Source organism: Bubalus kerabau, chromosome 1 (genome assembly GCF_029407905.1).
Source record: "Bubalus kerabau isolate K-KA32 ecotype Philippines breed swamp buffalo chromosome 1, PCC_UOA_SB_1v2, whole genome shotgun sequence".
NCBI lineage: Eukaryota > Metazoa > Chordata > Mammalia > Artiodactyla > Bovidae > Bubalus > Bubalus kerabau.
The window spans coordinates 151,782,755-151,809,797 of record NC_073624.1 but is presented as its reverse complement, the minus strand read 5'-3'; the positions used below and the strand labels follow the sequence as shown (position 1 = coordinate 151,809,797).

General features: G+C 40.4%; 1 protein-coding gene and 1 long non-coding RNA gene across 3 annotated transcripts in view; one reads left to right on the top strand and one right to left on the bottom strand.

The window, feature by feature from the left end:
* The window catches only part of MCU (mitochondrial calcium uniporter), a 438,436-nt gene that overhangs the window by 252,577 nt on the left and 158,816 nt on the right, over positions 1-27,043 (bottom strand). The window lies entirely within an intron of this gene.
* On the top strand, positions 1,400-7,199 carry LOC129619955 (uncharacterized). The gene is made up of 3 exons (XR_008698321.1): positions 1,400-1,482; positions 4,156-4,231; positions 6,650-7,199. It is a non-coding gene; the product is annotated as an uncharacterized LOC129619955 (long non-coding RNA).

Sequence of the window (27,043 nt, the reverse complement as noted above, 5' to 3'; positions counted from 1 at the left end):
TTGTCAGTTACAGTTCTTTTTCCTACCAGAGAGAGCCCTCTACTACTCTACACAGTACTCCGGGTAGTGATTACCAGGAAATTGTCATGACCTGGTATGGAACCTATTTGCTAAACTGTATGTGGTGTGTGTGTGCTCATTCGCTTCAGTTGTGTCCGACTCTTTGCAACCACGTAGAATGTAGCTTCGGAGAAGGCAATGGCACCCCACTCCAGTACTCTTGCCTGGAAAATCCCATGGACGGAGGAGCCTGGTAGGCTGCAGTCCATGGGGTCGCTAAGAGTCAGATAGGACTGAGTGACTTCACTTTCACTTTTCACTTTCATGCATTGGAGAAGGAAATGGCAACCCACTCCAGTGTTCTTGCCTGGAGAATCCCAGGGACAAGGGAGCCTAGTGGGCTGCCGTCTATGGGGTCACACAGAGTCGGATATGACTGAAGTGACTTAGCAGTAGCAGAATGTAGCTTGCCAGGCTTCTCTGTCCATAGGATTCTCCCGGCAAGACTACTGGAGTGGGTTGCCATGCCCTCCTCCAGAGGATCTTTCCAACTCAGGAATCAAACCCACGTCTCTGGCATTTCCTGCATTGCAGGTGGATTCTCTACCACTGAGCTACCGGGTAAGGCGTTTGCCAAACTGGCTCTGGTCAAATAAAGATACAAGTAGAGTTAATAGATACTTTCTAATTTGAAGAAGGTCCCTAACCATCAGCTAGGGATACAGAAGTTGGGTGAGCTCCAGGGAGAAGTGATTGCCAAACACTAGACTAAGCAGATTTTTTTCCTGAGCCCCAGACAGCTAGGTCAGGGTTCAAGTTAGGATACTGATCCTAAGGGAGGAAATAATGCAAATCAGCAATCAAAATAAAAATTCTACAGACTGTCAAAACAATGAGATTTGAGGAAAAGACATAGTAGGTATATATGGTATGTTTTCAAAGCAAGATTGGTTTCAGGCTCATCTGCTGGTAGAAATGGTATTTTCCATATACTGTTAGGCATGATATGGATTGACTGAAATTTGGTGTGGCTAAACTCACAAAGTTAGAAGACCTTAAGTACCTGCAGCTAAGTAGGGAAAGATAGGGAAAGGAGTAACAAACTGCTTCCTTTTTCTTCTCCCATCATTTAAAATTTTTTTTCTAAATTAAGCCAAAAGCTTTTGCCGTGAACAATTAAAACAAGTATATCAGTTTATGAGAACTACCATTTTACTGTGTATCAACTACATTTTATGCTTTAGATAAGCTCTCATTAATCTGCATAACAACTCTATAAGGTAGATATATGTATATTTAATTTACAATGAGGAAATGGGAGTTTAGAGTAATAAAACAAATAGCAGCTTTAGGAGTTTGATCCAAACTTATTTGGTTTTAAAGCCTGTACTATTTTTGATATTTCAGCTGCCTATGCTACCTTGTCAGGACTGTGATTTCAATAAACCTCAAGTCTTGGATTCCTCAAGGTCATCATAAATGGTGAGAACAAGCAAGCTTAATGTGATAAGGCCATAAGAGAATGGATATTAGTAGATTACCAAATATTAGCATGGTTAAGAATAACCAGAATATTTTATTTATCCTTAATTTTTTCCATGTCAGTCATTATACTTTCCATACTCAAAGTACTTCCTAAGAGTGAGAAATCATCTCACTTATGGTTTCTGATGACAGAGCAGTCTGTACTTTGATATTTTTTTCTTTCCTATTTTTCCCTCCCCAGGTGTGTAGCCCAAGGATGAGCATCTGTCGCCAGCCCTCACACTAGCCTGTGTCCTCCCACACAGCCTGGCATGAAAAGAAAAAACAAATTGAGTGAATTGCCTCAGATTTTTTCACTCAAATTTTGGAATTGGCAAGATTTAGAAATGCCAGAGATCAAATTGCCAACATCTGTTGAATCATAGAAAAAGCGAGAGAATTCCAGAAAAACATCTACTTCTGCTTCACTGACTACGCTAAAGCCTTTGTTTTCAGTTCAGTTCAGTCACCCAGTCGTGTCCGACTCTTTGCGACCCCATGAACCGCAGCACGCCAGGCCTCCCTGTCCATCACCAACTCCTGGAGTCCACCCAAACCCATGTCCATTGAGTCAGTGATGCCATCCAACCATCTCATCCTCTCTCGTCCCCTTCTCCTCCTGCCCTCAATCTTTCCCAGCATCAGGGTCTTTTCCAGTGAGTCAGCTCTTCGCATCAGGTGGCCAAAGTATTGGAGTTTGACTGTGTGGATCACAACAAACTGAGGAAAATTCTTCAAGAGATGGGAATATCAGACCACCTTACCTGCCTCCTGAGAAATCTGTATGCAGGTCAAAAAGCAACAATTAGAACCAGATATGGAAAAACAGACCGGTTCCAAATTGGGAAAGGAGTACATCAAGGCTGTATATTGTCCCCCTGCTTATTTAATTTATATGCAGAGTACATCATGAGAAATGCTGGACTGGATGAAGCGCAAGCTGGAATCAAGATTGCCGGGAGATGTATCAATAACTTCAGATATGCAGATGACACCACCCTATGGCAGAAAGCAAAGAGGAACTAAAGAGCCTCTTGAGTGAAAGAGGAGAGTGAAAAAGTTGGCTTACAACTCAACGTTCAAAAAACTAAGATCATGACATCTGGTCCCATCACTTCATGGCAAATAGATGGGGAAACAATGGAAACAGTGTTAGACTTTATTTTTTTGGGCTCCAAAATCACTGCAGATGGTGACTATAGCCATGAAATTGAAAGATGCTTTCTCCTTGGGAGAAAAGCTATGACAAATCTAGATAGCATATTAAAAAGCAAAGACAACACTTTGCCAACAAAGGTCCATATAGTCAAAGCTATGGCTTTTCCAGTAGTCATGTATGGATGTGAGAGTTGGACCATAAAGGAAGTCAAGCACTGAAGAATTAATACTTCTGAACTCTGGTGTTGGAGAAGACTCTTGAGAGTCCCTTGGACTGCAAGGAAATCAAACTAGTCAATCCTAAAGGAAATCAGTCCAGAATATTCACTGGAAGGACTGATGCTGAAGCTCCAATGCTTTGGCCACCTGATGGGAAGAACTGACTCATTTGAAAAGACCCTGATGCTGGAAAAGATTGAAGCCTAGAGGAGAAGGGGACAACAGAGGATGAGATGGTTAGATGGTATCACTGACTTGATGGACATGAGTTTGAGCAAGCTCCAGGAGATGGTGATGGACAGGGAAGCTTGGTGTGCTGCAGTCCAAGAGGTCGCAAAGAGTTGGACACGACTGAACGACTGAACTGAACTGAACTGATAGAGAATGTGGGCTTTCCAGGTGGTGCTAGTGGTAAAGAACCTGCCTACCAAAACAAGAGACAAAGGAGACGTGGGTTCAATCCCTGGATTGGGAAGATCCCCTGGAGTAGGAAATGGCAACCACTCCAGTATTCCTGCCTGGAGAATCCCATGGACAGAGGAGTCTGGCAGGCTGTAGTCCATATGGTTGCTGAGTCGGACACGACTGATACAACTTTGCACTCAGAGAATGTCAAGTAACAGGTGGTTCAGATGGTAAAGAATCTGCTCACAATGCAGGAGACTCGGGTTCAGTCCTTGAGTAGGGAACATCTTCTGGAGAAGGGAATGGCAACGCACTCCAGTATTCTTGCCTGGAGAAATCCATGGGCAGAAGAGCCTGGTGAGCTATAGTCCATGGAATCACAAAGAGTCAGACATGACTGAACAACCAGAAAAAAATGAAAATGTCATTAGAAGTAGAGCCATGGTAGAACATGGTGAAATGAAGCAGAAGCTGTGAGATAAAAAAGAAAATAACAGAGAAACATGTAACTCAGGCTCCTAATTAAAAAAACAGATAACATGTGTGGATAAGGATAAGTTGAGGAGAGTTTATCTACCAAGGAACCAATAACAAATGTGTGGGCAGTGAGTGGGGAAGCCACAATGATAGCAGAGGAACCCAATCTTAGTAGCAAGGGAGCTGTTACCACCCCTAGACCTGAAGAGGCAAAGGAAAGAAGCAGGTGGAAAGGGAGAGTTGTTTAGAGTGAGTCATCTTCAGAGGAGCAGTGATTTGCAATTGAGAGATACAGTCTGCCTAAAGTGACCTTGCAGAGGGAGCCGGGAGAATAAATACACTGACCTCATTCTGTTGGTATAATCTGTACAGGCCAGATTTACTGGAAAAGAGAACACTGGAGAAGGTGAAGAGTGGATCCAGAGGAGGCAAACAGAAGATATTTTAGGTACGGAAGGATAAAAAGCGAATAAAGAAATGAGTAGAAGGAAGAAAATAGAGTAGATATGTAGAGAGAAAAAAGTGCTATAAAAGAGAAAGAAGAAGAGAAAGAGAGAGAGCAGACTGCCCACAAGAAAGACTGAAAGGACATCTAATTCCTAGAGTTGCTTCACTTCCTGATGACTTTCCAGTTTTGAAGTCCAGTTCCAATTTTAGTCTAAGTGTAGCTTTACAATAGCCTTTCTTTCTTTAGAAGTCTATGAGTAATTCCCCATTTCTTGCAACTCCAAAGCTTAATACTGAATACAAGGAGACAAGTTTATTCACCTTAGAAATTCTACAGACAAAGATATTGGAGACAGGCAGGCCACCTGCTAAGAAAGAATTCTAACACTCTCCTTAGCTTTCTGTAAAGTGTCCAGATTTTAAAATAAAGGTGTCAGTGTTGTAAAAACCACTTATCAAAACAGTCAAATTATTAAACCTACCTAATTAAATGAACTCTCTTGAATTATGGAAAATATAGACTGCTCTTTGAAAGAATCACAGGTCATTCTACAGAAAATTAAAACAATAAATGTTTCTTTAATAGCCTCCTCTATCTTTATTGATTTATTGATATATTAATATTAACTTGCTCACATTTAAAGTGTACAGTTTAACCAGTTTTGATACATGTATTCATCAGAAATGTTAAAATAACATTTCCATCTACTCTCAGAATTTCTTTGTACCTCCTTGTAATCCTGCCCTCCCTCTACTCATATCCCCAAGCAACCACAAATCTACTTTCTGTTACTAAAGATTAGTTTGCATTTTCTACAATTAATACATAAATGGATCAAACCATATATATTCTTTTTTCCTGCTTGTTTTTCACGCTGCATAATTATTCTGAGATTCAATAATGTTGTGCAAATCAATGAGTTTTTCTTTTTCAGAAAAGCTTTTTTCAGAAAGCTAAATAGTTTTCCTTGTATGGCTATATGTCAATTTGCCTGTTCATGTATTTTTTTTTAATTGAGATATACTTGACATACAATATTATATTAGTTTCAGGTGTACAACATAATGATTTGATATTTGTACATATTGTGAAATTGTTACCACAGTAAGTTTAGTTAACATCTATTACCATACACAGTTACAGAATTTTTTTCTTGTAATGAGGTCTTTAAGATTTACTCTGTTAGCAACTTTCAACTATATAATATAGTATTATTAACTATAGTCATAGTGCTGTCTGTATATTACATCCCCATGACTTACTTTATAACTGGAAATTTGTAACTTTTGACTTCTTTCACCCATTTCTTCCCCATACCCACTACTCCTGGCATCCTCCAATTATTCTCTGTATGGATGAAATTATATGGTATTTGTCTTTCTCTGCCTGACTTCTGCTTCCCTCAAGGCCCAAGTTGTCTGACTTTTAAATCTCAAGCCCCATGTTGTTGAAAATGGCAAGATTTCACTTTTCTATGACTGAATAATATATATGCTGTATTTTCTTTACCCATCCATCCACTGATAAACATTTAGGTTGTTTCCATATCTTAGGTATCGTAAATAATGTTGCAATGAACATGGGGTTGCAAACATCTTTTCAAATTAATGCTTTTACTTTCTTAATATACAGAACTGGAATTGCTGGACTGTATTTAACTGTTTGGGGAGACTCCACACTGTTTTCCATAGTGGTTTCACCAATTTATATTACTATAAATGCACAAGCTTTCTTCTTTCTCCATATCCTGGCCAACACTTGTTATTCTTTTTAATAAGTCATTCTAACAAGTATGAGATGATACTTCACTGTGGTTTTAATTTGAATTCTCATAATGATTAGTGATGGGCATCTTTTAATGTGTCTGTTGACCATTTATATGTCTTCTTTGGAAAAAAGTCTGTTCAGATCTTCTACTGTTTTTTTAATTAGTTTTTTTTTTTTTTTTTTTACTACTGAGCTGTATGAGTTATTTATGTATTTTGGATATTAACCCCTTAGATAAATGATTTGCAAATATTTTCTCCCATTCAATAGATTGCCTTTGCATTTTGTTGATAGCTTCCTTCGCTGTGTAGTTTTTTAGTTTGATAGTCAGCTTTTATTTTTACTTTTGTTACCTTTGCTTTTCATGTCAAATCTATAAAAACCATCATCTAGACTAATGTCAAGGGGCCTATCTCTTGTTTTCTTCTAGTATTTTTATGGTTTTGGATCTTATATTCAAGCCTCTAATCCATTTTGAATTAATTTTTGTGGTATAAGCTAGTGGTCTAGTTTTATTCTTTGTGTGTGACTGTCCAGTTTTCCCAGCACCATTTATTGAATAGACAATCCTATAAATTAATATATGTGCTTATTTCTGGGCTCTCTATTCTTTGTTTTAATGCTAATACCATACTGTTTTGATTACTACAGCTTTGTGAGATAGTTTAAACTATCAGTCTATCTGAAAGGAACTCAACCCTGAATATTCATTAAAAGGACTGATGCTGAAGCTGAAGCTCCAATACTTTGGCCACCTGATGGGAAGAGCTGACTCACTGGACATGAAAAGAGCATGTTAGACATGATTGAGTGACTGAAGAACAATAACAATATAGTTTGAAATCAGGAAGCATGATGCCTCCAGCTTTGTTTTTCTTTCTCAAGATAGTTTTGGCTATTCAGGGTGTTTCATCCTTGTCCATTCATGCAGAGGTGAACAACTGACTTGTTTTCAGTTCTGACTATTACACGACTGTCAATGTTCAGGCAGGATTAGAAATAATATTTTTCTGGAAGACCCAGGGATGAAGAAATTAGAAGAAATTGCTTCAGTAAACAGAAACCCAAAGCACTGGACCTGAAGTCAGAAGATCTGGGACAGTTATTTACTGGATGTGGGTCTTCAAACCAATAACTTTAAACTTTTTGAGCTTTGATTTCCTCATTTGTAAAAGATGAATAATATCTGCCTTGTAGTGTTTTGTGAAGATTAAATAAAATCATTCATATATTTAACCTTTCTTTAAAATAATAATTTTGGTCACTATGAAAGTAGAGGGAAGAACATTGAGAAGTTAGAGCATACCTTCTTTACTTTTCCATGACCCCTGTACTGAAGACCAAAAGACACTATCAAATATGACCGAGCAAAACAATAAAATATGTTAGCCAATGTCTCTTTCTCTTTGTCCTTCCCCCTCCCCCCCTTTCCTCTTCCCTTCTTCCTCCTCTTAGCTGTTTGTTATTGTTGAAGGAATCTCTTTCTTTTTGAGGATAAGATTAATTTCTTTTCCTCGGCTTTCATATTACTTAATACATTATTCTTACATTAGACTGTCCATGAATATCTATTGAGGTAATAATAAGTACTTACATAGTGTTTTATAGATGATAATGCATTTTCAGATATAGTATCTCATTCCGATCCTCAAAATTCATCAGGGAAATAGGATGGCAGATAATATTATATCCTCACTATCAGAGGAGGAAACAAAAGCTCAGAGAGGTTAACTAAAGTAAGAATCTAGCTCTACTTCAAATGCCAATTCAGAGTGTCTTTCCCCATGGCACACTGCCGACCAACATTCTTGACAGAATTCAGGTGGATACTTTAGTCTTTAGTTAATACTAATATATAAAATCCTTGCAGGATAAAAGACAACTTTATTTTTAGAAAGCTAACGGTGGCATTTTGATGCTTGCACTGCAAAATATGCTTTTACAGGAACCGAAATTTTCAGGATATAGTATTAGGGCTGTATCTGTTTACAGAATTTGAGATAGATATAACTGTTATTCTCCTTCATCCTAAATACAATTCTGAGCAAAATAAGAATTTATACTATAAAGTACTCGGTGACAGTTAAAAGTAATTTATTTCTAGAGTATTGTTTCTGACTTAACCAGTATATAAACATTGCCTAAGGATCACTTCCCACTTTTTCTTCTCTCTTTTTTCTAATCTTACTTGGAATAGTTTTTTTAAACTTTTTGCAAAGATATAATCATTGATAACACATAGTACATCTATTTTGCATCTTTGTGTAGAAATTTCAGGGTTTTCATTTTCTTTGGGGCTAGTCTTCCCCTAACTTTCTCTCATCCCGTTTTTTTTGTTTTTTTGTTTTTTTTTCCTGTAGATAGAAGAAGTGGTTGGGGAACCTTCTTAGATAACCACTTGTATTTCTGTTGCTTCATCTTAAATTAGATGTTATCTCAGAGTCTAAATCGGTACTTTTTATGGTTATCACATGACAAAGAGCTTAGCAAATGCACCCTGATATGGGATAAACTGGACTGTGTACTATTCATAATTAAAGCTGTTGATGTTCTTATTTTGAAAATTTAATTAGAACTATTTATTTATTAAGAGGGATTTGTGTGTGTGTGCTTAGTCCCTCAGTCATGTCCGGCTAGCTGAATTACAATGATTCTAACTCCTTCTCTAAGAAAAGTGAATTGTTGAGGAGATATAAAAATCATGATAAATTTTTAAAATTCATTTTCATATAAATAAGATTTCATATTTCATAAAGTCTGAGTTTTTTTAGAAATTCTATAACCCTATTGTTTTTTTATTAGTTTTATACTGAATGCTCCATTACTTAAAGGATGATAATAGTTTTCAACTCCATGGAATTATTGGCTACATTTTAAATGCACTAGATAAAGCATCTGTCTTGTTCTAGACATTGATAACAATCCCACAATACATTAGTCTGGTGAAATTAGAAAGTTTTCAAACTAAAATTGAGAGATTAAGACCTAATTTAGAGTTATGAAGTCAACCACTAGAAAAAAAAAAAACAACAAAAAGTAAAAAATAAAGAATAAAGAAAAGTGAGAAGTAAAAATAAAGGAAAGAAGAAATTTAAGAGTGTTAAATTTTTTATTTTTCATAAATCAGCAATTAATATATACTATTGAAAGTTGATAAATCAAGAAATAGAAATACCTTTATTTTAAAATATTTTGTACCTTAGAGTACTGGTTAAAAAATTTAAGTCACGTGCATACATCACTTTTATAATTAAAACACACCAAAGTACTATTTTTTAAATCTGACTTAACTAGAGCAAGTATTTTGTGTTCCAATTTCCCACTCCTAAATTAATTCAGGAAGGCAGCTTCCTAAGGGATGTGGCTGTACTTTAATTGCTACTCAGAATAAAGCCTTATCTAGGCTATGGAGTTGTGTTCATTACACCTCATTGAAAGACTAAACCAGACTCTACCTACCTAGGGCATAATGATGGTAAGCCAGAGGGGAAAAAGAGGTGATTTGCTAGACAACAGTCAAGAAGTAGTCCCTTGGAAGAGAAATAATTAATGTGCTTGTGGAGAAATAGGACAAGCAAGGGTTGGATTCACAATCTGTATATAGTTAGTGTTACTAACTAAATGCTTTAGCTTAGAAAGTAAGTTTTGAAGAGGCTGGAACACTAGCAAATTAGTTTGTGCATAGTAAGCATTAGTAATTTTCTACTAGATTGAGAGAGAAATGTATAATGAAATATAATATACTAATACTGGGCCCATCCCCATGAATTCAAAGATTGAGAAGCCAACCTAGGGGAAAAAAAAACATTGGAAGAGAGCCACACCATTCATTGGATTGGGAGGAGAACCCTCTATTATGTAAGGTGTGCAGAGTTCCTAATGTGTGTTATTTCTTTTATTTTTATGAAATTCTCTTCTGATATGTTCTGACTGGTATCCTGGCTGTCCAGTAAATAGATTTCCTGAGCATTTAGATGGAAGCTCAAGCCTAGTGAAGTATGATACACCCATAAGATGTATCATAATTCCATGACTACCTGTGACCCATGAATCAGTACTGGAACATCTTGTTGGTGTATGTTATGACATGCATTTATACAATGTGCATTCTTGAAAACATGTCATTAAAATGTCAGTACAATTAATTGCCGGTAAAGGAAGCTTACTATGCTGAAAAATAGGTTAGTTGAGTTCGTCGTTATTAAATAACTCTTACATTTATGAACAAAGAGGTTGAGGTGAGGTAGGGATGCCCTAATGCTTAATTGCCTCTGTTTGGGTTCCTCCAAACATACCAAAGAAGATTCAAATGTAATGAGTTTATTTAGGAGAGTAAGGCAATGGGGAAGTAAGATAGGAGAATGAAGACAGTAAATAAGAAGTGAATTATCAAGGTGGTTATTGAGATAATATTAGGTTGGTGCAAACGTAATTACGGTTTTAGATAATGAATTTTTAAATCATAACTAGGCTCAAACACATCTTTAATAATCATAATAGGAACCATTATAAGCAACACATTTTTGCCAATGAGAAATAAGTTTGTTTATTCTTGTACTTCGGGACTCGCCAACTCTAGGAAAGCGTTTGCAGCATCCTGCTGGTTGTGGAAGCATCTTCCCTGCAAAAAGTTGTCAAGATGCTTGAAGAAGTGGTAATCAGTTGGTGAGAGGTCAAGTGAATATGGTGGATAACACAAAACTTCGTAGCCCAATTCATTCAACTTTTGAAGCACTGGTTGTGAGATGTACAGTTGGGCATTATCATGGAGAAGAATTGGGCCCTTTCTGTTGACCAATGTCAGCTACAGGCACTGCAGTTTTCCATGCTTCTCATAGATTTGCTGAACATCCTTCTCAGATGAAATGGTTTCACTGGGATTCAGAAAGCTGTAGTGGATCAAATGGGCAGCAGACCACCAAACAGTGACCCTGACCTTCTTTTGGGTGCAAGTTTGGCTTTGGAGAGTGCTTTGGGGCTTCTTCAAGGTCTAACCATTGAACTGGTCATTGCTAGTTGTTGTCTAAAATCCACTTTTCATTGCACATCACAATCTGATTGAAAAATGGCTTGTTGTGTAGAATAAGAGAAGATGACACTTCAAAACGACATTTCTTTTGATTTGTGGTCATCTCACAAGGCATCCCCTTATTGAGCTTTTTTCACCTTTTCAATCTGCTTCAAATGCCTAACAACCATAGAATGGTCAATGTCGAGTTCTTCCGCGACTTCTTGTGTAGTTGTAAGAGGATCAGCTTTGATGATGGCTCTCAATTGGTCATTGTCAACTTCCAAAGGCCAGCCACTGTGCTCCTCCCCTTCAAGGCTCCCATCTCCTTTGCAAAACTTCTTGAACCATCACTGCACTGTACATGCGTTAGCAGTCGCTGGGCCAAATGCATTGTTGATGTTGCAAATTGTCTCCACTGCTTTACCACTCATTTTGAACTCAAATTTAAAAATTACTCAAATTTCCTTTGTGTCTAACATCATTTCTCTAGTCTAAAATAAATATAAAATTAACAGCAAGAAATGTCATTAGAAAAAACATAAAGCAAAAAATGAGCATTAAAATGCTATATAACATAACCACGTTTAATTAGAAAGTATTTTAATATCAAAGAGCAAATTTCAACAATGCAAAAACCGCAATTACATTTGCACCAACCTAGTATAACCAGGGCACCAAAAGAAAATAAGACTAAATTTCCTATCAGCTTTCACATGGGGCTATATATTTAATTTTTAAAAACTAATGTTTTATATCTTGTGCATCCAAGTTTGTAGAGTAAGATTCACACCCATTTAGTTCACCATCTAGAGTCAATACTGGTTGCTATCATTTAGCTTGGAAAGAAATTAGGTTTTGAAGAGGCTGGAAGCTTAGTATAGTATTTCGGACCAAGTGAGCATTTAGTAATATTGAATTGAGAAAGGAATGCATAATAACACATCATGATTCTAATACTAGGCCCATCCCCATGAATCCAAAGTCATTTGACTTGAGAAGCCATCCTGGAAAAAAAAGATAGGTGGGGAACTCCATTCCATAAGAATTATTCTAGACACTTTATGATTCTGGATCATATTTCAGAGTCACCTGGTTAAGGATGTCAATCAAGTTTATGGCAAAATATTTGACTATGTGTCCTTTCATTTTTACTTCAGCCATTTCTCCCAACTTTCTCCATTACGAAATATGGCAAACATACACAAAATAGTGTAACTAACACCTGTATGTGCACCAGGCAGATTTCACTTTATTTGCTTCTGTTTTTCTCTTAAATCATCAAAAAGCTCAAGATAAGTTAAAACCCAGCCTTTTCATCTCTTTCTCTTTTTTCTCATGATAATGATCATCTTTGAGGTGGTATGTATTCTTTCCATGTTTGTTTTTATACTTCTGCCTTATGTGTGTCCATTAATAACATAGTGTTATGTGTTTTTAAACTTTAAACAATACTGGCATAATATTTCATCTTACCTTTTGAAATTTAATCTTTTTACACATCATATTTTAGAGATTTATCTATGTTGTTATATTTATGTGGCATAGATTTCTATCAGTTCAGTTCAGTCGCTCAGTCGTGTCCGACTCTTTGCGACCCCATGAATCACAGCACGCCAGGCCTCCCTGTCCATCACCAACTCCCGGAGTTCACCCAGACTCACGTCCATCGAGTCAGTGATGCCATCCAGCCATCTCATCCTCTGCCGTCCCCTTCTCCTCCTGCCCCCAATCCCTCCCAGCATCAGAGTCTTTTCCAATGAGTCAACGCTTCTCATGAGGTGGCCAAAGTACTGGAGTTTCAGCTTTAGCATCATTCCTTCCAAAGAAATCCCAGGGCTGATCTCCTTCAGAATGGACTGGTTGGATCTCCTTGCAGTCCAAGGGACTCTCAAGAGTCTTCTCCAACACCACAGTTCAAAAGCATCAATTCTTCAGCGCTCAGCCTTCTTCACAGTCCAACTCTCACATCCATACATAACCACAGGAAAAACCATAGCCTTGACTAGACGAACTATAGAATGAATAAATCATACTGATTGTATTCTTCTATTAGTAGATATTAGATTTTTTCAAATCTTGCTATTATAAAAAATGCTGCAATACTCATGCTCAGTTTTTTATAGGGTATCTGCACAGAAATGGCTTGTCTTTTCATGTGGTTTATAATAACTTTTGCAATATGCAAGTTTTAACTTAAAAGTTAATCTAATTGGGTCTTTAATTAGGGTTTATTTTTGTATATACTGTAAAGTAGGGATCTAATTTTATACTTTTCCGTTTTGGAAAACATGAAAAATTTCCACTTTTTCATATTAAATTGAAATATTTCAGCTGTTTATCTCTCAGATAAAAACTTCAAAAAACCCACAATGTCATTATCACACCTAACAAATCAAAAGTAATTTCTCGATATTATTTAATCCCTCATCCATGTCCAAATTTCACCAAATAACTTTTCACAGTTGATTTCATCAAAACAGGATTCAAAACCAACACATTGCATTTGGTTGACACATCTCTTAAAGTCTATAGTGTATTACAGTTTCTTCTCTTCCATTTTTTTATACCACTTATTTATTTATGAAACAATGTCTCTTGTAAAAATCCCACATTTTGGATTTGGTTTATTGCATCCTTGTGGTACTATTGCGATTCATGGGGTCGCAAAGTGTCAGACACGACTGAACTGAACTGAACTGTGGTACTATTTAATATAGTCATCTATCCATCACATTTCCAATAAACTAGTAATCTGATCTAGATGCTTGATTAGATTCTAGATCCAATCCTTTTGTCAGAAATACTTTGTAGGTGGTTCTTTGTACTTCCTATTTCCTTACAACAGGAGGAACATAATATCTGCTTGTCTAATTGTTTATATTACTTTATTTTTAGAAAAATTTTAGATTTACTGAAAAACTGAGCAAATAGTAGAGTTCCTGTATTTATCTTATCTCCATTCCCACAGCTTTCCCATTACTAACATCTTGTGCTAGTATGGTACATTTGTTACAATTAATAAACTAATATTGATACCTTATTTTAACTAAAGTTCATAGTATCTCCCAGGTACTGAAGCCCCTCCATGTCCCTGTTTCTTGTTTGTCAACAAAGGTTTTAGTCTCCTAGGCCTTCCCTGAGTTTCAAAGACTCAAACAGTTACTAGGGAAAGGATGAAGGAAAAGCGGTTAAGAAAGATGGCTTCAGCAATAAAACAGAGTCCTAGCTCTTCCTCAAGAGATACACATAACAATCTATGCATATCTTTGAGTTGTTCTGCAGGAACTAAGACTTCCATGCAGGTGGAGGGTGATGACTGCATGCTGACCACAAGCACATAGACCCCACACTGGCTGGAAACAGAAGGATGATGATTAAGATTCCCAGAACATCACCCTGTTACGTCACACCAACCAATCAGAAGAAAGTCCACCAACTGCAACCTTCGCCTCAAATGTTGCTTTTAAAAACTCTTCTCTGAAAGCCATTTGGGAATTTAGGTCTACTGCACATTAGCAGCTCCTTCTCCTTGCTTGGCACCCTGCAAATAACCCTGTATTTTCCTTCACCACAACCTGATGTCAGTAAGTTGACTTTGCTGCATGGTAGGCCAGCAGATCCAAGTTTGTTCAGTAACTGAAATTTCATAGTTTTCACCAAATGCCCTTTTTCTGTTCTAGGATCCCAACCTGATACCAAGGCTGTCTTAATTTATTTTTTCAAGAACTTTTAAAACATTCTATTTATTTGGCTGTGCTGGGTCTCAACTGCAGCATGTGTGATCCAGCTTCTTGACCAAGGATTGAACCCATGCTTCCTGCACTGGGAACACAGACTCATAGCCACTATACCTCCAGGGCAGTTTCTGTCTTACTTTTAATGGTGTTTAGTTTTGACTAGTAGACAAGTGTTTTCAGGTAGATGGATCCATCATAAAGTTCTCCACTCAACCTTCCTTTTAGTGGTTTTAGCATCTATTGGTTATCATTGCCTAGGTCCATTATTTCATTAGGAGTTGCATACTTTTTTTGCATACTAATACTTTTTTCTGTAAGTATTAGTTAGAATTTAGTAGTTATTAGTTAGTATTTATTAGTTAGAATCTAGTAGTTAGTTAGAATTCTCCTATAACGAAGAAGTTCCCCTTCTCAGGTATTTGGTTACTTCTGAAATACTGAACAATTTATCTTGCATCGTCTATAATGGTTCTAAATGTTAATGATTCTAATATACCCATGTGATATGTGGGAGAAATTCCAATTACTTTTAACTTTTAAATTGTTTGCACAAAAGTCCAAAGAAAATGTTTTATACTGCTAGTCAAAATCTGTGGCTTTCATCTTCCTCTAATTTCTGCCATTTATGAAGACTGCCCAAAAACATGCTGAAAGGATAATAGTTGTATTGCATAAAATGAAAATGATTATGTTTGTTTTGAGCCAAAAAATTCCTGGAACTTAATAGGTATTAACAATTAGTCCTCATAGATATTTTAAAACTTAGTTATAATAAATGCTGCTGCTGCTACTGCTGCTAAGTCACTTCAGTCGTGTCCGACTCTGTGCGACCCCATGGACGGCAGCCCACCAGGCTGCCCTGTCCCTGGGATCCTCCAAGCAAGAACACTGGAGTGGGTTGCCATTTCCTTCTCCAATGCATGAAAGTGAAAAGTGAAAGTGAAGTCTCTCAGTCGTGTCGGACTCTTAGCGACCCCATGGACTGCAGCCTACCAGGCTCCCCCACCCATGGGATTTTCCAGGCAAGAGTACTGGAGTGGGGTGCCATTGCCTTCTCTGAGTTATAATAAATACTATTCCTAATTAATTTTCATGACGTAGTGACAAATTCCATAATAGATTATAGCTGAGGAACTGAAACCCAGAGAATTAAAGAAAGCGGGCTAAGGGAATTCAGTAATTTAAATATACAGGCTTATAAAAGAGAATCAATAATAAAAATATAAAAGAATATAACCCCTCTAAATACAAAGGTATGGCATGTCATCTGTTTCACTTCTATCAAATATAATCTATCTGTGTAGAGAAATTTTCTAATAGTAAAATATGTTACATAATATTAGAGCCATTGAAAAAAATACCTAATAATGAGCCAAAAAGTATTTCCAATAAAACAATGGCCTCTTCACATGCTCCATGATTCACTATCTACTTTATTTTGTTCACAAATATCAGTACCACAATTGTTTAGAAATTAAGAGGACATGATTCAAATTTTTAAAGTCATGTAAGACAGGGTCCTTGGCTAGTTAATTAAAGGAACTTTTCACATTTTCCACCTCATGAACATATTACTAGAAAATATGTTCCTAAAACTAAGACAGATACTCAGTTGAATACAATACACTCACACGATTAATGATAATGACCTGAGGAGGTAGTAGTTGAGGGCACAAGAAACTTAGAATGGATAGTTAAGGAGCGAAATGACAGCCTGAGACTAATTGCAGTTTTGGGAGACTGTAGCTTAGTCCTACTAATATTCCATTTCTATGTTTCCCCATAGGAAAAGAAGCCCATAGGAACCATGGCAAATCTATTTCCCAAACATACACAAAGAAATGGGTTTGTGCAGAATAAGAGGTAGACTGTAGTAGTCATGGAAGTGCCCACTCAGATTTCCTTTAAGAGATACTGCTGCAGGGAGCATAGCTGATTGACCATTGATACATTTTTTACTCTGATGCTTTTGGGTCAGGCCATGCTTCCCCACTTAGGCTGTGCTGTGTGTGCTTAGTCGCTCAGTCGTGTCCAACCATTTGCAACCCCATGGACTGTAGCCCACCAGGCTTCTCTATCCATGGGGATTCTCCAGGCAAGAATACTGGAGTGGATTGGCATTTCCTTCTCCAGGGGATCTTCCCAACCCAGGGATCAAACCCAGGTCTCCCACATTGCAGGCAGATTCTTTACCATCTGAGCCACCAGGGAAACCCTTAGGCTATTCCCAGTCAATGGCAGCAAGATGTAAGAACATTCCATTCCATTCCTCCACAAAGCAGGATTCCTTTAACTGGCAACTTCAGCTCAGGGATTCCCCATTGGCCTGGGTGAGATTTTCTCAAAATTGCTCTATGGTCTGAGGTTCTTTCCATACAATCCTTCCTTCTCTCTCTCCTGTCACAGGTGTTAGACCTCCCTCATTCTCCCTGTATGCCCCTTCTCCTTTCCTCTTTGTCTTTCATAAGCATTCCCTCCAATAAATCCCTTACACATCAGATCTCATCTTGGTGTCCGCTTCTTCAAGGATTCAAATTGATACACTTTACCCAAGAATTTAGCCTCCTGGGTTAACCTTACAACTGTTTATAGCAAGTACAAACAATTTCTTGGAAAACTATGTAGATCAATAGATGACTTAAGATTAGAATACATACTTTAACTTAATGTTAATAATTTACATGTAAAACCATTGAATGTTTTTTAAGGTCTTAATTAGCAATCTCCTGGATTTGACCTCAAAAGGTCTATCCACTATTTAAGAGCTAGTCTCTAGTTTTGGGATGGTGTGATTATGTACAACAGAATTCTTCTCAATTCTGAATTCAAATTCTGCTCTTTCACTTCTTCTTAGCTCTTATGGGTGGGTATGAGATATTAAGGACCTGTGTTTCTACATGCTGTTGAGTAAGGCATATCAGCAGAAGGAAAAATAAAAGGTAAACAAGGAAAAGATCAACCATACTTCCTGGTTTATTCATGTTTTTTCCACCTACCACCAGTAATACTATATAGCTTTGGTGTGCTTTTTTCATAGTGCAAAGCAAACAAAACTGTAAACAGCAAATGCTGAGCATCCTCAAAGCCAACTGATACTGGACCGAATTCACCTACCTAGTGTCTCAAATACCATTCTATGCCATGCTGGGCAAGAAGTAGAGTCATTGAGTGTATTTGTCTCGATTTCCTAAAAGAATAAATAAAGTCAAAGTCACTTGGCCTGGGAAAAAAATCATATGATATTCATTAAGAAAAATGAAAGGAAGTTTGATTTGGGAAAAAAGAAACTATCATATTTTGTTGGCTTTCTTTTAAGCCCCTCACCTTGGAATATATCCAGCACTTAATAAAAAAACTTTAAATTGTTGACAGTCAATGTCAAACATCAAAATGATAATAAAATTTTGAAATGTCAAAATTGATACTTATTATAGCAAAATAGCTCCCTTTACTCCAGAGTGAATATGAATCGTGACTCCAGGTTGATAGAGAAGTAGATGTGACAAAAAATATAAATACCAGATCATCATTATTTTAAATGTTTTAAGAGATAAAAATTAGGAACTCCCCAGAATATGCTGCTTGAGGTGTGTGTGCAAGTGTTTATTTTCTATTATCTAATGAATGTGCTACTGCTAAGTCACTTCAGTCGTGTCCCACTCTGTGCAACCCCATAGACAGCAGCCCACCAGGCTCCGCCGTCCCTGGGATTCTCCAGGCAAGAACACAAGGGTTGCCATTTCCTTCTCCAATGCATGAAAGTGAAAAGTGAAAGTGAAGTCACTCAGTTGTGCCCAACCCTCAGCGACCCCATGGACTGCAGCCTTCCGGGCTCCTCCATCCATGGGATTTTCCAGGCAAGAGTACTGGAGTGGGGTGCCATTGCCTTCTCCGTCTAATGAATGTACTTAAGTGCAAATACTTGTGAAGGACATCTATTCATTCAGTAAATATTCACCAATTTCCCACAATGTGCTAGGTACTGTTGGAGGTTTCAGGATATCTGGAGAGCCTTAAAAGTGGTGATCACTCCCTGTTTGATACAAGAGACAACCTTAGCTCAGCTATCTTTAGAAAGTGATAACCCACTGATTTTGTCTCTTGATGAGGATTTCGTGTATTATTAAACCTTGGATTCTGTTGTGTCTTTCATTTCCCTTTCTGTACTATCATGCAAATTATGTCTAGTAAATAGCAATCTAGACACCACCTACTGAGTGTTTTTTGAAAAGAGATACCACCTCTGAAGAAATTCTAGAGAGAACAGGGAAGCCAGACAGGAGGAAATTATCAAAGAAGCAAATCAAGGTCCTAAAACTAAAGGACACAAGTCCCCTGATATAGGACCTACTGAGTGGCAAGCAGATTAAATATGAAAAATACCCACAACATGATACATCATGCCCTGGGGAAAAAAGAGAAGACCTAAGAACTTTCAGAGAGAAAACATGTATAAAAGATCAAGAATTAAAATTTCACTACACTTCTTGAGACCAACACTGGAAGCTGGAAGAGAGTGGTGAAATGTCTCAAAACTTCTCAAGAAAAATTGTTCCTAATCTAGAGTTCTATACCTGGTCATACTATCAGTTAAGCCTACAGCCAGATGAAAGACAATTTCTGACCTATTTCTCAGAAACTTTGCATTTTTTCTTAGAAAGCTATCATCAAAAAGAAAGAATAAACTAAGCAAGAGGAAATGCTCATGAAAAAGAGGGAGAAAAACAAGAAAGACAACAAGGATAGTGGTACAAGGAGATTTACCATAGGAGAGAGGTGAAGGGGATTCTCTAATTGATAATGAAGGGAAGTTCATGAATGACAGATATACAGGTGGCAAACAAAACAAAAGGTTGAGAGGGGGATCCACGATGCACAAAAATAGCTTTTCTGATGAGTTGAAACATACAAAGGAAAAAGATACTAATTTACAATAAATATTTATTGAATGTTCACTTTGAGCCACAAACACTATTCTCATGGTGCTTTAATTCTAGCACAGACAGTAAGATAATAAACATAATATTCTTCTATATTAAAAGGTGGTGCTGTGCTTAGTCGCTCAGTCGTGTCTGACTCTTTGCGACCCCATGGACTGTAGCCCGCCAGGCTCCTCTGTCCATGGGGATCCTCCAGGAAAGAATATTGGAGTGGGTTGTCATGCCCTCCTCCAGCAAATCTTCCCAACCCAGGGATTGAACCCAGGTCTCCCGCATTGCAGGCAGATTCTTTACCATCTGAGCCCACCAGGAAGCCCAATTAGAAGGCAGTAAATGTTATTTTAAAAAGAAAATGTAAAGCAGGGTAAGGAAGATTAAAATTATTCTAGTTGGGGAGGGGTGTAGGGTGTGTATAACAATTTAAAATAGGATTATGAGGATAAACATCACTTTGAAGTGATACTTCAGGTAAGACCCAAGAATTTAATCCTGAAAAGAATTGGAATCAGGGAATTCGTCATGTAGCTTTCTCGTAGAAGAACTTTGTAGGCAGAGAGAACTTCTAGTGAGGGTTGAGAAAGTTGAGAGGGAGAGATGCTGGAGCAGCAGTAGGAAATGAAGTCAGAGAGGTACAAGAAGGGAGATGTGTCTTGCACAGCCCTGCTGATCACTGTAATAACTGTTTTCTCTCTGAGGTGTTAGGTAGGTAGAATAGGGAAAAGGAGTCCAAAATGGCAGTGGCTAAAAGACAAGGAAGGTCCGAGGACCAGAGTGAAGACTTCAGGCAGAACAAACAGAACGAACAGCACTCCTGGCTAAGCCCAATTTGCATAGGGCAGGCCCAGGTGGAGGAAAAAACATATAAAAGGAGGAGCCAAAGCGCTTTCTCTGGGACTCTCTCTCCCACGTGCATGCACGCTCTCTCTCTCTCTCTCTCTCTGCCCCCCACCCCCACCCCTAGCAACTCCTCCACTCTCTTCTCTTTGAGTCTTGGATTCTCCTGCTATCTTTTAAATAAAATGAAGCCGTAACACTGATTTGCCTAAGAGCTGTAGCACTGTTTGTCCAAGACCCAAGAGCTGTGACGCGCCGAGGGCTTTAATGTCCATCGCTCCAAATCTTTGTTGTGACGAGACAAAGAACCGAGAAACATACACTTGCGTGACATCTATGGTGCTGTGACTCGGATATAACCTGGCTGAAACAACCTCTGCGTGGAAGAGGCCAAGCACAGCAGGAGCCCAACTCAGCGAAGCTCCTGCGCTAGAAGCGGAAGGCGAAGAAACCCAGCTCAGGGGAAGGCCCATCTTGTTGGAAACCGGGACAGCGAAAAATGAACTCAGCAGAAAGCTCACGCGGCTCAGTCTCAGATTCCGGAAGACCTCCGGTTAAAGTAAGAGGTCCTCGCTCCTATGGCTGGAGGGACCTTTACAATCTCTCGTTTCTTGTTTCCTCGAACCTCCCGTGAACAGGCAGGCAGCAGGGGCACAATTGAGGGACTCTGGAGAGGCTACTCCTCAGTATGTCCCAAAGGCGCTATCTGCTGAGCCCCAGTAGCTGTTACACAAGTCGGTGGGGGTTCTTCTGTCCTTTCTCTTCTCTGTGCCAAGGATCAGACCAATGAAACTGTGAGCACCGGTCAGATATTTAGCAAATTTTCCAGTGGGCTATGAAGGGGATTCCTTGGCACGTTTTTCCCACTGCTTTTTCCTCCTGTCCTTCAGCTCTCTCCCAAGACTCAAGCCCGGCCAAAACTAATGAAGCTCAGGCTCTGATGCCTCATTGCAAAAATTCATTGAGAGACAAAGCGATAAGAGGTAGATTTGTTAGGATCCAGAGAGAAGCCACCCTTCAGGGTGTAAGGGCAAGGGCTGCAGCCATGGATTTAGGCCTGGCTAGGTTTTGTGAGGGGATGGAATTCATATGCTAATGAATGAGAGGATCATCCCAGCCATTGGGGAACAATCCACTCCTCCCTCTTTTGACCTTGTGCCTTGGAGCTGTCTTGCCACTTCTGGGTGTGTCTGTTGGCTTATAGATTGGGGATTAAGGTTTACTTGAATTTGACTTGTCATCTTGGACCCAATTGATTTTAATTGGTTTACATTATACCCTTTTGCTATGTCATTCTTTCAAAGGTTGAGCTCTGCCCCCTTCCCTCCTGTTTCATGCTCTTTTCCTGAGCCCCATCCAGACCCACAAGGTTGCCTCTACAATCTTCTGGAGAGACAACCAGAAAATAGCTGGCCTTGGGAGGGAAATACTCTATAATATCCAACTCCCTAATCCTAGCCAATACTGGTCACACTGGAGATCTTGGGGATGCCCAAACTCCAGTCCGGGGGTCCCAGGAGGTCATCACGCCTTGACCTGCCTATGGATCGGTCTTCGAAAGGTTGTCACGCCTCAACCTGTTCGGGGATCCTCTAGTCCCAGGGGTCCCAGGAGGTCGTCATGCCTCGACCTGCCCAGGGACCCAATCCTTGGGAGGCCGTCATGCCTCGACCTGCCCGGGGATTCGATCTCTAGGAGGCTGTCACGCCTCAGCCTGCTTGGGGATCTGCACCCTGACCCGGGGACGCCTGGCTCTCAGGTTGCAACAGTTCTGGGTAGGATGAACTTACATCATATCTATTCCTGTCCACGGTGGGCAAACTAGCAATGAGTTACGAACATCTTAATTCTACCCAGCACTGGTCACACTGGAGATCTTGGGGACGCCCAAACACCAGTCCGGGGGGGTCCCAGGAGGTCATCATGCCTTGACCTGCCTAGGGATCAGTCTTCAAAAGGTTGTCACGCCTCAACCTGTTCAGGGATCCTTAGTCCCAGGGGTCCCAGGAGGTCGTCACGCCTCGACCTGCCCGGGGATTCGATCTCTAGGAGGCTGTCACGCCTCAGTCTGCCTGGGGATCTGCACCCTGACCCAGGGACGCCTGGATCTCAGGTTGCAACAGTTCTGGGTAAGATGAACTATTCCCGTCCACGGTGGGCAAACTAGCAATGAGTTACAAATCTCTTAATTCTACCCAGCACTGGTCACACTGGAGATCTTGGGGATGCCCAAACTCCAGTCCGGGGGTCCCAGGAGGTCATCACGCCTTGACCTGCCTATGGATCGGTCTTCGAAAGGTTGTCACGCCTCAACCTGTTCGGGGATCCTCTAGTCCCAGGGGTCCCAGGAGGTCGTCATGCCTCGACCTGCCCAGGGACCCAATCCTCAGGAGGCCGTCACGCCTCGACCTTCCTGAGGATTTGATCTCTAGGAGGCTGTCACGCCTCAGCCTGCCTGGGGATCTGCACCCTGACCCGGGGACGCCTGGCTCTCAGGTTGCAACAGTTCTGGGTAGGATAAGCTTCAGAAAGACTCACCCCTAAGGAAGTCCACCTATGGAAACATAAAGAAACCTATTACTTGTGGGACTGTGCCCAGTCTCAGCAATAACTCAGGAGCCCAATGAGAACCCCATTGCCTTTCTGGAGAGGCTAAAAGAGGCACTCCAAAAGTTTACCAACCTGGACTTAGACTCTTACGAGGGACGGGTGATTTTAAAGGACAAATTCCTGTCCCAATGTACATCAGATATCAGAATTAAGTTACAGCAGCTACAACAGCAGGACCCTGCTGCTCTTTAGATGAAATGGTCCAGACAGCCACCAATACCTTTTATAACAGAGAACAGGAGAAGGAGGCCAAGGCCCAGGAGAAGGAGAGAAAGAAAGAGACAAGGCATGCCCAGATTCTGGCCGCCCTCCAGAGAAGCCCTATGGCAAACCCCGAGTCCTTGAGGGACAAGGCACGAGACAGATGCCTGATCTGTAGACAGGCGGGGCATTGGGCCAAAGAGTGTCCAAACCATGACAAGTCTCCCAGAACGGCTTGCCACAAATGCCATCAACTGGGACATTGGGCGACACTCTGCCCTTGGGACCCAAGAGCCTCAAGGTCAAATGCCAAGCCTACCCTCACGATGGTTCAAGAGGACTGAAGCAGCCCGCTCCAGCCAGCCTACCTGTCACAGATAACCATCACGGGGCTGGAGCCAAGGGTGCAACTGGATGTGGCAGGTAGGTCCGAGAATTTCTTTGTTGACACAGGGGCTACCTACTCTGTCTTGATCTCCTACTCCGGAGCCTTCTCCTCCCAAACCTGTACCATTTTGGGTGCTACAGGAAAAGCAACTACTAAAAGATTCACCCAAGCACTTCTTTGTTGCTGGGATGGACAAATATTTTACCACCAGTTTCTGGTGGTCCCTGAGTGCCCTACCCCCTTATTGGGAAGATATATACTCACTAAACTGGGGACCACCCTTGTAATGGGAAGTTTTTCAGCCCCTAGAGCTCTACAGCTCCTGGTTACTACTGACGAACCCATTACACCTTCAATAGAGAGGGACCAAAAACTGTGGGAAGACAAAATTAACCCCCAGGTGTGGGACCAGGGGATTCCTGGACGAGCCCACCAAGCTGAACCAGTCATCATTGGCCTCCGAGATCCTACTCGGTTTCCTAACCGGAAACAATATCCTCTCAAAAGAGAGGCTCGGGAGGGACTACAGCCTTTAATAAATAAATTCCTTGCTTGTGGGCTATTGGTCCCTACCAGTTCGCCATGTAACACCCCAATCCTCTCAGTAAAGAAAAAAGATGGAAGCTGGTGAATGGTTCAAGATCTCTGGATCATAAATGAAGCTGTAGTCCCCCTCCATCCCATAGTACCCAATCCCTATGTAATCTTGGGAGAAATCCCACACAGTGCCAAATGGTTTAGTCTTGGATCTCAAAGATGCATTTGTTTTGCATACCACTAGCTAAAGAATCCCAATACCTTTTTGCCTTTGAGTGGGAGGCCCCAGGAGAAAAACACCAGCAGATGACTTGGACAGTATTACCTCAGGGGTTCAGAGATAGCCCCCACCTGTTTGGACAGGCCCTTAGCCAGGATATCCTAGATCAGGACCTGGGACCTAATGGGAAAATATTACAATATGTAGATGACCTACTAATCTGCTCTCCAGATGAGAAAAGTGCCCAACAACATGCAATTCAGGTTCTAAACTTCTTGGCAGAAAGGGGATATAAAGTCTCCAGTGCTAAGGCACAGATGGTCGAGACAAAGGTCACTTACCTGGGAGTTCAGATTACACACAGGTCCAGAAGGCTGTCCTCTGATCAGGTACAAGGAATCCTCCAGTTGCCCTCCCCCATGACTCAAAAACAATTGTGAGCTTTCCTGGGGCTAACTGGTTATTGTAGAATCTGGATACCCAACTATGGTCTAATTGCCCAGCCCTTATATGAAAGCTTAAAGGGACGAGATGATTCAATCCCACTGATATGGGGAACTCCTCAAAAGGAGGCAGAGGCTACACTAAAACAGGCCTTAACTCAGGCACCTGCTTTGAGGTTGCCAGACCCAGAAAAAGCATTCCAAATTTATGTCCATGAAAGAGAGGGAATAGCCTTGGGAGTGTTAACTCAAAGGTTGGGATCTGAGCCCCAGCCTGTAGCTTACTTATCCAAGAGGCTCGATCCAACTTCCCGAGGTTGGCCCCCTGCCTTCGAAATCTTGCAGCTATTGCAATCATGATAGAAGATGCTTTAAAACTCTCCTTTGGGGGCAAACTAACTATTTTTACCAGCCACCAAGTAAAACAACTCCTAAATGGGAGAGGCCATTTAGGGATGTCTGATCAAAGAATCTTCAGATATCAAGTAATGCTGATGGAAAATCCAGGCCTCACTGTATCCCCTTGTGAGGTTCTTAACCCAGCCACCCTCCTACCTACCCCCGAGGGCTCTCTCCCGTTTCACTCTTGTCTAGAAACCTTGGACCACTGGACAAAACCCCGAGAGGGATTGTCAGAAGATCCTCTGACCAATCCTGAGGAAATCTGGTACACTGATAGAAGCAGCTTTGTCTTGGATGGAAAAAGAAGAGCCGGATATGCAGTAGTGTCCAATTTTGAGACCATAGAGGCTAAGCCTCTGCCACCAGGTACTTCAGCCCAATTAGCTGAGCTCATAGCCCTGACTCGAGCTTTAGAGCTGGGAAAAGGAAAAAGAATAGCCATTTACACTGACTCCAAGTATGCCTTTCTGGTGCTACATGCACATGCGGCTGTTTGGAAAGAAAAGGGCCACTTGACCACCCGAGGGTCCCCAATCAAATATGGTGATCAGATTCTTCGACTCTTGGAGGCGGTCCATCTGCCTACTGAGGTTTCAGTCTCCCACTGTAAAGGACACCAAAAAGGGAACACGGAAGTGGCACAAGGGAACCAAGCAGCTGATCAGGCAGCTAGGAGAGCAGCATTACAGAACCATGACCTAATAGGGATTGCCACCTTAGTTCCACAGACTAATTTGCCAGAAACTCCTTCATATACTGAAGGTGAGACTCTTAAAGCTAAGAGCGAGGGCTTTCAAGAAGATCATATGAGGTGGTTCCAAAAGGAGGGACTCCTTTTTCTGCCTGAAAACCTCCGGAAGTTGGTTAACTCCTTACATGCCACTACTCATTTAGGAGAAAAGGCCCTCCAAAGATTACTAGAAAGGTCCTTCAGAGGAACAGGCCTCCAAACAATTATAAGACAGGTGGTCTCCTCTTGTCCCATTTGCCAATTAAACAACCCTCAAGGAGCTCGAAGACCCCAGCTGGCCCAGCCCAGCCAACGACGTGGGGCCTACCCAGGAGAGGACTGGCAGATGGACTTCACCCAGATGCCAGTTTCTCAAGGGTATAAATACCTATTAGTCATGATAGATACATTCACAGGATGGATTGAAGGCTTTCTCACCCGGACTGAGAAAGCTGAGGAGGTGGTAAAAAAAACTGCTCTATGAAATCATTCCAAGATTTGGTCTGCCCAGGTCATTACAAAGTGACAATGGGACATCATTTACTTCTAAGGTCACCCAAGGAGTCTCGAAAGCATTGGGCATTACTTATTATCTCCATTGTGCCTAGAGGCCTCAATCTTCAGGAAAAGTAGAAAGAGCCAATCAATTCTTAAAATCAGTGATAAAAAAGATAACCCAGGAGACCTCCCTGGGATGGAAGGAGGCTTTACCAATAGCTCTCCTCTGCACCCACATTGCCCCTAAGGAACAGGTTTGTCTTAGTCCTTATGAGATGCTATATGGGAGACCTTTTGTTTATGTCAGTAACCTCTTCCTAGATCCAGAGGTTCAGACCCTCCAGTCTTATACCATAGCCATTGGGCAATTCCAACAGGATATACGCTTGTGGGGTATGAACCAGGACCCAAAAGATTCTAAAGAGTCACCACTGTATGCTCCAGGAACTCAAGTCCTAATTAAAGTCTGGAAAGATGGGTCCCCAAAGGCTCAA